Source organism: Anolis sagrei, chromosome 9 (assembly GCF_037176765.1).
Source record: "Anolis sagrei isolate rAnoSag1 chromosome 9, rAnoSag1.mat, whole genome shotgun sequence".
Taxonomy (NCBI): Eukaryota; Metazoa; Chordata; class Lepidosauria; order Squamata; family Dactyloidae; genus Anolis; species Anolis sagrei.
Genome location: NC_090029.1, coordinates 26,020,143 through 26,033,611, shown reverse-complemented (window position 1 = coordinate 26,033,611; position 13,469 = coordinate 26,020,143). Strand labels below are relative to the sequence as shown.

At 43.4% G+C, this 13,469-nt stretch overlaps 1 protein-coding gene across 1 annotated transcript in view; it reads left to right on the top strand.

The window, feature by feature from the left end:
- Positions 1-11,003: 11,003 nt before the first annotated feature.
- Positions 11,004-13,469, top strand: part of ZNF592 (zinc finger protein 592) — a 40,357-nt gene continuing 37,891 nt past the window's right edge. Inside the window, exon 1 of the mRNA XM_060755338.2 lies at positions 11,004-11,132. The gene's annotated coding sequence lies outside the window, so the exon portion shown is untranslated. The remainder of the gene's footprint in view (positions 11,133-13,469) is intronic.

Here is a 13,469-nt window from a genome sequence, read left to right as displayed (position 1 = left end):
AGTTCCTGGATGCCCCGTTGGGCCAACTTAGATTAAATGTGTCCCAGCAGCAGCCTCAACCAAGGACTCTCTGCAACCTTCAGCTCTCTCCTTTTGCTTTCCCCCCCAGCCCAAACATTGTAACAAAACCCCTAATAAAGACTAATTTAATTGTAATCTTCACCTCTCCATAGTGATACATAGTGTCTATTTCTTGACTCAAGGGTATCTAATGCATGAACTTATCCTTTTTCGGGCCTTCCAGGCGTCCCAGGGAGGCCGAATCTGCGTTTCTTTAAACCACGGATACGGAAATCCCTCGGGCCCCCATATCCGCGAGTTAACCAAACAACTCCATTTTGATGCCATATTTTTCCTAGCTTAATTCTAACACTAACTGCTATCTCGCTTTTTGTATTTTGGACTCCTACGCTCTGGGAATAACCTTTTTGTTTTAAGAATATATTTAAAGAGAAACAGCTGATTGTCAAACTGGGCTTCCTGCTGCTGCGCTGCTCCCACCGACGCTTCATTGCCCTCTTGGAGCCCCAGGACCCGGGGGACTTGTTGTGGTCACCCCATGGGACCCTTGGGTAGTAGGTTAGCCATCTTCACTCCAGGCCCCAGAGGAAATTATAGTTCTCCAAGGACGGAGGGCAAACTTCAGCCCCAGCGGTGCAGAGCTCCATATCCTGGCTCAGTGGACTTACCAAGCCACTTCTATGATTCTAGGATGCCTGCCATAGATGTGGGAGAAACGTCAGGAGATAATGCTTCTCGAACATGGCCATGCAGTCCAGAAAACTCACAGCAACCCATTGATTCCAGCCATTAAAGCCTTCGACAACAACGTGTCATTTGCCTGGATAGTATGAGTGCAGTGTTTTGGATGTGTTGAATTATTGAATCTTCTGCAGTTTCGACGGAGCATATTCCACTAATCCAAATGGGATCTAATGAAAGGATGTGTCATTATGTCTGGATTGGACCCCTCCTGGAAGAGGCACAGATGGCACATAATGGTCCAAACACACCCCCACGTTCCTTTCAAATGTCAGGACCACACAGTCTGATTTACAAACGTCTTGCAAGGAACATTTACTAAGTTCAGATAGGCTTGTAAACGAATAAGGATAATTATCTTATGTGTCTGAAAAAAGAAATGCTCTTCTTTTGAGGTTGCAGGGTGGCCGTGTACACGGTTTAAAGAGTATTAGGGGGAAACTGAGTTCCCAACAGCTTTCAGCTTTTGTTCCACATATATTAGTGAGATTATCTTGATCAAGGATCAAGCCTTTCCTCTTCCGCCCCACTTTCGCCCCACCAGTCACTCTGCCGCTTGGAATTAATACCCCAATTAATAAGAACACAACCAAAGCGTTGGATATTGCCTTCTATCTCTTAAGGACGACGCTTTCGACGATAAAGGCCTTTTCACATCTTCGTCAGGAGTCAAGACCCCGCCTGGGTCCGCCTGCCAGATCCGAGATCACAGATGGCAATTTTCCGAAAAGCTCGACATCCCTTTGATAGTCCGGGCATCATTGTAATTCACTCTTTTGTTCCCGCGTGTCAAAGTGATGAAACAGGCAAGCGATTAAATCTTATGGTAAACAGAGCGAGCATGCATATGTGAGTGGCATTAATAATACAGATATACATATATTCTAACGACTCCCATTTCCATATTTGAGAGCGGAAAGAAAATGAGGAAAATGTGTTGTCAAAGGCTTTCGAGGCCAGAATCACTGGGTGGTGTGAGTTTTCCGGGCTGTCTGGCCATGTTCCAGAAGCATTCTCTCCTGATGTTTCACCCACATCTGTGGCAGGCATCTTCAGAGGTTGTGAGGTATATTGGAAACTAAGCAAGAGAGGTTTATATATCTGTGGAATGTCCAGGGTGGGAGAAAGAACTCTGCTTGACACAAGTGTGAATGTTGCAATTGGCATTTTATATAAAAAAAAATCTTTATTAGGATTTACTTACTTACTTAGGCCATCCCTCATTGTCCGAGTAGGTGGGTCCGTAGATGACTGTGGAACCCTATTCTTGATCTGCATCTTCTCCCGCAGTGAAGGTGTTGGTTTCCAGGTGGAAGGTGGTCCTGGTCAGGGTTGTCATGATGCGCCTTCCTCTTGGCACGTTTCTCTCTTTCACCCTCTATTCGTGCCTCTTCAAATTCTGCAGCACTGCTGGTCACAGCTGACCTCCAGCTGGAGTGTTCAAGGGCCAGGGCTTCCCAGTTCTCAGTGTCTATGCCAGAGTTTTTAAGGTTGGCTTTGAGCTCATCTTTAAATCTTTTTTCCTGTCCATCAACATTCTGTTTTCTGTTCTTGAGTTCAGAGTCGAGCAACTGCTTTGGGAGATGGTGGTCGGGCATCCGGACAACGTGGCCGGTCCAGCAGAGTTGATGGCGGAGGACCATCGCTTCAGTACTGGTGGTCTTTGCTTCTTCCAGCACACTGACATTTGTCTGCTTGTCTTCCCAAGAGATTTGCAGGATTTTTCAGAGGCAGCACTGATGGAATCATTCCAGGAGTTGCATGTGACATCTGTAGACAGTCCACGTTCTGCAGGCATATAACAGGGTTGGGAGGAAAATAGCTTTATAGTCAAGCACCTTGGTCTCCCTACGGATGTCCCGGTCCTCAAACACTCTCTGCTTCATTTGGAAGAATGCTGCACTCGCAGAGTTCAGGTGGTGTTGTATTTCGGTGTCGATGCTGATTTTGGTGGAGAGGTGGCTACCAAGGTAGAGGAAATGGTCAACATTTTCTAATGTTACACCATTAAGGTGTATCTCTGGTATTGGAGAGGGGTTAGCTGGTGACTGCTAGAAGAGCACTTTGGTTTTCTCGATGTTCATTGACAGGTCGAGCTTCTCGTATGCTTCTGCGAAGGTGTTTAGAGTGGCATGTAAGTTTTCTTCTGAATGCGCACAGACGACATTGTCATCAGCATACTGGAGTTCTATAACATGTTGTGACCTTGATTTTGGCTTTCAGTCTGCTGAGGTTAAATAGCTCGCCATCTGTCCAATAGATGATTTCTACTCCGGTGGAAAGCTTCCTGTCAACAAAACGAAGTATATATATATATCTGTGGAATGTCCAGGGTGGGAGAAAGAACTCTGCTTGACACAAGTGTGAATGTTGCAATTGGCCTTTTAAAAAAAATTAATCTTTATTAGGATTTTCTTACTTACTTAGGCCATCCCTATTTCTCCAAAACCCCACCAGTGTTCACATTTGGGCATATTGAGTACTCATGCCAGGAAAACAGGAAAATAGCCGGGCTCCAGGTTGATGTTTTGGAGGCAAAAATAGTTATTCCTGGGGCGGAGGGGTCAGTGGAGCGAAACTGTAATAGCCATTAGTCTTAGAATTCTCCCTGGAGAAGAATGGCGTCGATTTTGAAGCGATCCGTTGACTCGCGGATACGGGGGCCCAATGGGTTTCCGTATCCGCGGTGCAGAGGAGCGCAGTTTCGGCCTCCCTGGGACACGAAAATTGCTTCCCGGGCAGGCCGGCAGCCATCTGCAGCCTGGGAGAGGAAAGGTTTATGCAGAGAAGAGTTTGGAGACAGTAAAAGTCACAAACTAACTTTGGGGGGCTTAGTTACAATGTAAGGATGGGGAAGAAAGCGAAGTAATAAGAAGGCTTCTGTAATAAGAAGGCAACCTACATTCATGTAGGTTTGCCCAAGCGGGGCAATAAAGAACTGCAGAACTCCCTGCTGCAGGTCAGATCAGCTTGACAGCAGGGAGTTCTGGGTTCGACCTCAGATTTGTGATTTTTAAAAAGAGATGTTTTCTCCAACGCTTTGGCAGAGTATTTGCCAGACAGGCTCATTAACATCCATTACATCTTCTCAAAAACTACTTGAGAAGTTTGGGAGATGCTCGAGTCCCGAAGATGCCAAACTCGGCTTTCAAAGATAAGTCATGAGCCCGACACAAGCAAAGGGCACCCCAATTGTGTCGATGTGCCTCTCCTCTGAAATGAACAAAATAACCTTTTACATAATCCCATTAGCATTTTCGGGGAAAACGATGGCCTTTGAGCAGATCCTTACAAGAAAGCCTCTTCTTTCTCTTGCGGAAAGGCCACAGGTAGGTAATCTGATTTAATATTTTACAATTGATATTAAACAATAGGAAAGAGCCTGCAGAGCGCTCTGAGTCAGCTATGGATCATGCGGGCCTTTTTGCAAGATGTTCCTGCTGAAGGAGGAGGATCGTGCCCCTTCCCTGCGGAAGAGGAAAAGGGTTTCTATAATTTCAGTGCCCTACAGAACATCTGTTGCTCAGCGTGAAATCTAACCATTTAAAGCAGCGGATGTTTATCTCAGTCTTTCTTTTTTAGCATTATGAAGATGGGTAAAGGTTTTCCCCTGACATTAAGTCCAGTCGTGTCTGATCCTTGGGGTTGGTGCTCATCTTCATTTCCAAGCCAAAGAGCCAGCGTTGTCTGTAGACACCTCTAAGGTCATGTGGCCGGCATGACTGCATGGTGCGTTGTTACCTTCCCGTCAGTGCGGGACCTATTGATCACAGGTCGCAGGATCGAATCCGGGGAGCGGGGTAAGCTCCCGCTGTTAGCCCCAGCTTCGGCCAACCAACAATTCAAAAACATGCAAATGTGAGTAATGTTTTCAAATTGCTAGGTTGGCAGAAGCTGGGGCTAACAGCGGGAGCTCACCCTGCTCCCCGGATTCGAACCTGCGACCTTTCGGTCAGCAAGTTCAGCAACTCAGAGGTTTAACCCACTGCACCTCCATAGGTAAAGGTAAAGGTTTTCCCCTGACATTAAGTCCAGTCGTGTTCGACTCTGGGGCTTGGTGCTCATTTCCATTTCTAAGATGAAGAGCCGTAGACACCTCCAAGGTCATGTGGCCATAGGCATGATTGCATGCAGCGTCGTTACCTTTCCACCGGACCAGCACCTATTGATCTACTCACATTTGCATGTTTTTGAACTGCTAGGTTGGCAGAAGCTGGGCCTAACAGCAGGAGCTCACCCCGCTCCCCGGATTTGAACCGGCAACCTTTCAGTCAGCAAGTTCAGCAGCTCAGCGGTTTAACCCATTGCACCATCAGGGGCTCCAATGAAGATACCAATACTACAAATCTCCTCTTTGTAACCAACTCATCTATACTTAGAATGAATACAGTTTATTATCTGCCTTTCCTTGTGGCTTGAGGCAGAGAGATAACACAGAGAAATAAAACACAGAACTATTAAAATACATATAACAATATGCACACAGGTAAAATACAGGTTATGAGCGCTTTTATTTGATACTAGCTGTACCTACTAAGCGTTGCTGTGGCCAACCTTTCCTCCCTCTTTCTCTCCTTTCGGTCTCTCCTTCCTTCCTTCCCTCCCTCCCTCCCTCCCTCTTTCCTTCCTTCCCTCTTTTTCTTTCCCTTCTTCTTTCTTCCTTCTCTACCTGTTTCTTTTCTCGCTTCCTTTGCTCTTTGGCTCCATCCTCCCTTGTCTCTTTCCTTCCTTGCTTCCATCCCTTTCTCTTTCGTTCCTCCTCTCCTTCCTTCCCTCTTTCACATTATTTCCTTCTCTCCTTCCTTCCTTTTCTACCTTTCTTTCCTTCTCTCCTTCCTTCCCCCTTTCTGTGTATGTGTCTTGTGTGTGCATATGTGTGTGTATATATTTGTGTATATATGTGTGTTTGTGTATATGTGTGTTTTTGCGCATGTGTTGGTATGTTTTTTTTTTGCTCTTTAAGTCTCTTCTGCTGTATTTTCCAGTGTATTTATGAGTGATGGTCACTCATTGTCCTGTCTTGTGTCCAAATTTGGTGTCAATTCGTCCAGTGGTTTTTGAGCTATATTAATCCTACAAACGAACATTATATTTTTATTTATATAGATGTTGGTATTAATCTTGTTGATAGTTACTTCAGTTCTGCATGTCGTGAATGTGTGCTGTCCTCTGCTGTTGTTTTGAAAATGTGGCCAATTAGCCCCAATGTACAGAAGTACAAATCCCCCCCCCTCCTTTAAAAAAAAAGGCAAAGGCAAAAACATCTTGAAAGGCCTGGCCCATAAAGGCAGCTCAGAGGCCTTGACAAGTCAAAACACACTGAATATCAGCTGGAAAAGAAAAACACAAAGGGAGAGGGGAGGTTAGTGAACTGAATGACTTGAGCCACTTCTCTTATATTGTAGCTTAAAAGGGGATTAGGGTTCATTGAGTGGGACCCTGAAAAGGAGTGACTCCTGGTGTTTTTGACATGCGGCTTCCATGGACTTCCCACGGAGTATCCGGGGCAACTCCAGATCAGGCCACTCCAGATTATTTTGCCTGGTGTAGATGCAGCCTGCATCCAAACTGATTCAGCAAACATTACAAAAACAAAACAAAACAACAACAATAACAAAAACCCACTGGGAGCTTTACCTCATTGGAGACAATGTAAGACATTGATGTAATAAAATTGTATTGAGGAGTTATATTAAAAATGACACAGAATGAAACCAAAAAGGGATATTGCCACATTTGTGGAAGATTAGCTCAGTCCCCTTATTTACACATGCATGGGCACACTGAACAAGCACATATACCATTCCAAAACAACAAATGCCTTTGTCTCAAAATGCCCTTTGGGGCAAAACAGAAGTGATGCGAAATGTGTCTTTGCATTTCCGTATTTTATGTCTCTACCTTTTATTTTTTGCATTGTCTTTAAGGGGGAAAGGAGGCTTGTTAATGGCACACATTTTAAAATATGCAAATAATAGTCCTTCCGGGCTTTGGGGGTTGATAATTAGCGGGAGTGTGGTTTAATTCTCCCCTCCTCCATGGCTGCGCTCACCAAAACAACACCTTCAAAGCTATTGTCGAAGGCTTTCATGGCCAGAATCACTGGGTTATTGTGGGTTTTTTCGGGCTATATGACCATGTTCTAGAGGCATTCTCTCTTTACGTTTCACCTGTATCTATTGCAAGCTTCCTCAGAGGTAGTGAGGTCTATTAGAACTAGGAAAATGGGTTTATATATCTGTGAAATGACCGGAGTGGGACAAAGAACTCTTGTCTGTTGGAGCTCGGTGTGAATGTTTCAACTGACCACGGATATATAAACCCATTTTCCTAGTTCCAACAGATCTCACTACCTCTGAGGATGCTTACCATAGATGTAGGCGAAACGTCAGGAGAGAATGCCTCTAGAACATGGCCAAATAGCCCGAAAAAACCTAAAACAACCTTCAAAGCTGTTCTGTATATTGGCAGGAGATCCCACATCCATTTAACATTCCCCTTTGCTAGTTGCAATACTGATAGTTAGTAACCCCAACTAAAGTCTACTATTTGTATGTGTTTGTGTATATGCGTGTGATAGCATTCCATATTCTTTTTGGTACCAATGCTTACTAATTCATTACTTAGATCAATATATTGGGGAGGAAATGGAACAAAAAGCTATCTCTGATCAATCAGGAATGTGAATGTCTCCCTGTGTATTATTATTTTCAAATAGAAGGGCTTATTAAAACAACCGATGTCTTCGAAGAGGAATTCTTCCTCCTTTCATGCATGAGAGGAATGGCTCTTCAGAGATTATGGGTGCCGTGGCCCATGAGTTTAAAAATTCAGAAAAATAAAATGTTTTTGCTTTCAGAAATAGTTTTTGTTGATATGCGGTTAATGCCTGCACAGCAGGCAGTCCAGTCTCTTCAGTAATGTCTAATATGGAAGAGGTGGAGCTCACAAAGTGAGATTTGATCCTAATGAAGTCAAACAATAGAAAATATAGATGTTATATGTCCCATTTCTTTTTGTCTGTGAAGGGTGGGAGGTTATATATAATCTCCTTGATTGGAGACAATGCAAAACATCCATACAGACCTGTTGATAGTTATATCTGATTCTGGGTTGTTGTAGGTTTTTTTGAGCTATATGGTCCTGTTCTAGAGGCATTCTCTCCTGACGTTTCACCTGCATCTATGGCAAGCATCCTCAGAGGTAGTGAGGTCATGAAAGCTTTTGACAATATATCTGATTCTACTTGGCTATACAACTTGTCGTAATTCTTTCTGACTTGATATAGCTCAGTATGTGAAAAATGGTAGGAAAAAGGATGCTGATTTTTCTTATTTTGCCAGTTATTTTAGCTCAGCATTTCTGTATGGTCTTCTTGTTATAATTATAATAACAATATAATTTATTTATCATCTGCCTCTCCTTGCAGCCCAAGACAAGATACAACATACTCAAAACGCACAGATAAAATACAATTAAAATGCATATATTAAAATACACAGGACAGATTTTCCTACTGTGCATTATTTGTTACCCCTTTCTCAACGTAGTTAAAATGCACAGATAAAACAAAGGATCAAACAAAGGAAGAAGCTGCATAGGTAGTTTTCAACTATAATTTTATTTGCATTTTAATGTTAATGGTTCAAGCCAAAAAGAATTAATTGCTTTTTAATTTTAATATTCACATTGATATGCATTTCCTTTGTTTTGAATGAGTCCCTATGCTGATAGAATGGCAGGGTGCATATAGATAGATAGATAGATAGATAGATAGATAATAATAATTTGTTACCTGCCTCTCATTACAGCTTGAGAAAAAATATAAATACTATATTTTATCTATACTATTACAATATAATAAAACATACTATTAAAATGTATAAAATAGAACACAATTAAAATATAATAAAATATGATTGAAATATAATACACTATTGATTATATTGAAATATAATACACAATTATGCTGGGGAAAATGGAAGGAAAAAAGAAGAGGGGCCGACCAAGGGCAAGATGGATGGTATCCTTGAAGTGACTGGCTTGACCTTGAAGGAGCTGGGGGTGGTTTCGGCCAACAGGGAGCTCTGGCGTGGACTGGTCCATGGGGTCACGAAGAGTTGGAAACGACTGAACAAATGAACAATAACAATTGTAATATAATAAAATATAGTATTAAAATGTATAGAATATAATACTATTAAAATATAATAAAATATTCTATTTAAATGTATAATATAGAACACTATAAAAATATAATATCCTATTAAAATATAATAAAATATAGTATTAAAATGTATACAATACAATGCTATTAAAATATAGTATTAAAATGTATAAAGTATAATGCTACTAAATTATAATATCCTATTAAAATACAAGGGGTATTTTTAAAGTAAGGTCCGTTTTGTTGTAGACACTAGTAGTTTGCGCGCATACCGCAACGAGCGCATGCGTCGTGTACCGGCATGCCTCGGGAACAACTGTGCTCAGTTTCCACTCTGTAGCTCACCTGTACGGTTCTGTTCTGTGCTTTAAAAATGTTTAAGACTATCAACTCACCCTCCGCATGTGAGGTTCGCTCAGTGATACGGTTTTTGTCAGCAAGGAACCTGCCTGCTGCAGAAATTCATCGACAGATTTGTGAAGGTCATACTGTTATGAGTGAAAGCAAAGTGCGTAAGTGGGTACAACAATTCAAAGATGGCCGTGACAACATCCATGATGAGGACCGCTCCGGTCGCCCTTCTTTGATTACAGTGAACGCTTGGTTATCGGAGCAGGCGGCAAGTTTTTATGAAGAGGGTATTTTTAAATTGATTCAGAGGTATGATAAGTGTTTGAACAAACTTGGCAACTATGTCGAAAAATAGAGTGAAGTATGTACTTTCTGAAAATAAATTTACTTGTTTGAAATAAACTTTCGTTGTGTACTTATGTTCAAACGGACCTTACTTAAAAAATACCCCTCGTATAATAAAATATTCTATTAAATGTATAAAGTATAACACTACTACAATATAAAATACTATTAAAATATTGAAATATAATTAACATGTATAAAATATAATATTAAAATATATAATAGTATTAAAATATAATACAATGTATATAATAGTCTATTAAAATATAATACAATTAAAATGCATAGATTAAAATACACATAAAACCAACAATACTACTCAAATGTAGGCTAAAATTGACTGTCTAGGCCTGATGGAAGACAAACGTAGTTCTTAAAATGTATCTTGACTTCTGGCATGTTAAAAACACAGAAAAAAAGATTAAAACAATACTAATAAAATGGAAACGTAAAATTCCTGGTTTCAAACTGAATGGATGGTAGCTTGATCCCACTGGGCTGTTACCAGGCCCTCAGTCCACTCCCGTTGCCATGGAAACCTTCAGTGGTATTCTGAGGCCTGCAGTTTAGTGACAGGCCTTCCTTTCCTGGAGTGGAAAATCGCCATGGCAGCTAGATTGGAGGAATAACATCCCCAGAGTGCAGTGTGGCCTCAGAAAACCGGCCACAGGAGGAGGCTTTCCCCTCAGTCCTTCTCTGTCAGTGGTGATGCCCGACTGAGGCCTGCTGAGGTTAAGCCACGCCCATTTCCAAGCAGGCCACGCCCCTCGGGTTGAAAGCGAGGCCCCCTCTAGGCCTTGCTATGTCAGAGGCCTGTTGCGGCTAGGCCACGCCCCTTTCCCAATAGGCCACACCCCCGGGCTGAAAGCTAGGTGCTTCTATGTCAGAGGCCTGTTGGGGTTAGGCCACGCCCTATTCAAAACAGGCCACGCCCCTCGGGCTGAAAGCGAGGCCCCCTCTAGGCCTTTCTATGTCAGAGTCCTGTTGGGGTTAGGCCACGCCCCTTTCCAAATAGGCCACACCCCCGGGCTGAAAGCTAGGTGCTTCTATGTAGAGTCCTGTTGGGGTTAGGCCACGCCCTATTCAAAACAGGCCACGCCCCTCGGGCTAAAAGCGAGGCCCCCTCTAGGCCTTTCTATGTCAGAGGCCTGTTGGGATTAGGCCACGCCCCTCTCCCAAGAGACCACGCCCACCAGGCCGAAAGAGAAGCGCCCCTTAGCTCTTCTATGTCAGAGGCCTCTTGGGGTTAGGCCCCGCCCCTCTCGAAGCAGGCTCCGCCCCTTCAGGCCGAGCGCGAGGCCGCCTCTCGGCCCGCCTGTCAGAGGCCTGTGGAGGTTAAGCCCCGCCCCTCTCCCGGCAGGCCCCGCCCCCTCCGCCGGCCCCGCCCGCCCTCGCCGCCGCCATGTTGAGGCGGTCGCTGCCCGGCGCTGGGTGAGGCCTGTGCGGGGCCTGGGCCTCGGAGGCGGCGGAGGAGGAGGAGGCTACAGAGGAGCCGCGGTCAGGCTCGGTAAGCGCGGCGGGGGAGGAGAGGGGAAGCCAGGGAAGCGTCGCGGGCCTCGCTGGGAGACCTGGCCCTCTTCCTGCGGGCGCCTCAGCCTGGGCGAGAGGGCCTGAAAGAAGGCTCCCCTCAGAGAAGCCAGCCAGGAAGCCCTCTGCCCGCCTCCGAGAGGGGCCAAGCTGGGGCAGCCAAACCTAGCCATGCACTCCCTGTCCTGTTTGGGACGGCCAGGCAAACTGCTGTGTTTCCCTCGCCTCTGTTTCCCCCTCAAAAATTACCTCATTCGCACATAAACACCACTGCCATAGCACATCCAGATTATTTGTTTTGGAATGGATTAGATGGCAGCGCAGACTCATGTAATCCAGTCCAAAACAAATAATGTGGATTATCTGCCTTGATAAAATGGATTATATGGCAGTGTAGACTCAGATAAACCAGTTCAAAACGGATAATGTGGATTTAGATATTCTGGATTATATGGTAGTGTAGTCTCAGATAATCCAGTTCAATACAGATATGTGGATTTAAACATTCTGGATTATATGGCAGTGTAAACTCAGATAATCCAGTTCAAAACAGATAATGTGAATTTAGATATTCTGGATTATATGGGAGTGTAGACTCAGATAATCCAGTTCAAAACAGATAATGTGGATTTAGATATTCTGGATTATATGAGAGTGTAGATTCAGATAATCCAGTTCAAAACAGATAATGTGGATTTAGATATTCTGGATTATATGGCAATGTAGGTTCAGATGATCCAGTTCAAAACAGATAATGTGGATGTATCTGTTGTGATATTCTGGATTATATGGCAGCGTAGGCTCAGGTAATCCAGTTCAAAACAGATAATGTGGATGTATATGCTTTGATATTCTGGATTATATGACAATGGAGGCTCAGGTAATCCAGTTCAAACAGATAATGTGGATGTATCTGCTTTGATATTCTGGATTATATGGCAATGTAGGTTCAGTTAATCCAGTTCAAAACAGATAATGTGGATGTATCTGTTGTGATATTCTGGATTATATGGCAGCGTAGGCTCAGGTAATCCAGTTCAAAACAGATAATGTGGATGTATCTGTTGTGATATTCTGGATTATATGGCAGTGTAGGCTCAGGTAATCCAGTTCAAACAGATAATATGGATGTATCTACTTTGATATTCTGGATTATATGGCAATGTAGGTTCAGTTAATCCAGTTCAAAACAGATAATGTGGATGTATCTGCTTTGATATTCTGGATTATATGGCAGCTCAGACAATCCAGCTCAAACAGATAATGTGGAGTGCACACTGCCAGATAATCCAGTTCAATGTAGATTTTATACAGTTGTGTGGAAAGGGGTCTATGAGTCTTAATAGACCACAAGCTGAATATGAGTCAAAAGTGTAGCTCCTATAAAGTGTAGCTCCTATAAAGCCATTGTGATTCTAGGCCACATCAATAGAATCCTAGAGTTGGAAGAGACCTGGTGGGCCATCTAGTCCAACTTGGTTCTGCCAAGAAGCAGGAAAATTGCATTCAAAGCACCCCTGACAGATGGCCGTCAAGCCTCTGTTTAAAAGCCTCCAAAGAAGGAGCCTCCACCACACTCCGGGGCAGAGAGTTCCACTGTTGAACAGCTCTCACAGTCAGGAAGTTCTTCCTAAGGTTCAGACGTAATCTCCTTTCTTGTAGTTTGAAGCCATTGTTCCATTGTGTCCTAGTCTCCTGGGCAGCAGAAAACAAGCTTGCTCCCTCCTCCCTATGACTTTCTCTCACGTATTTATACATGGCTATCATGTCTCCTCTCAGCCTTCTCTTCTTCAGACTAAACATGCCCAGATCATTTTAGTCGCCCTCCTCTGGACACATTCCAGCTTATCAATATCTCTCTTCAATAGGACTGTAGTGACTAAAGAAACCATAGTCTCATTCTGTTCTGCTTTGGTCAGAACTCACCTGCAATACTTATCCAATTTGCAGATGGCACCATGTTTGGAGGGATATCTAATGTCCCAAAGGACAGGTTCAGGATCCAAGAGGAGCTGAATAAATAAAGTGAAAACTAACAAAATGAACTTCATCAGGGAGAATGGATAGTACTATACCTAGGCAATAAAATGCACAGATCCAGGATGAGAGATTCACGGCTTGGAAATAGTCCATGTGAAAGGCATCTAGAAGCCTTAGTGGACTACAGGATGAATATGAGTCAACAGTATGATGCAGCAGCTAAAAAAAACAATGTTATTCTATTCTGCTTCAATAGAAGAATAGTGCCACTCTATTCTGTTTTCCTGGCCTGGCAGGGGCCTGGCAGGGGGTTGGACTGGATAGCTCTTGTGGTCTC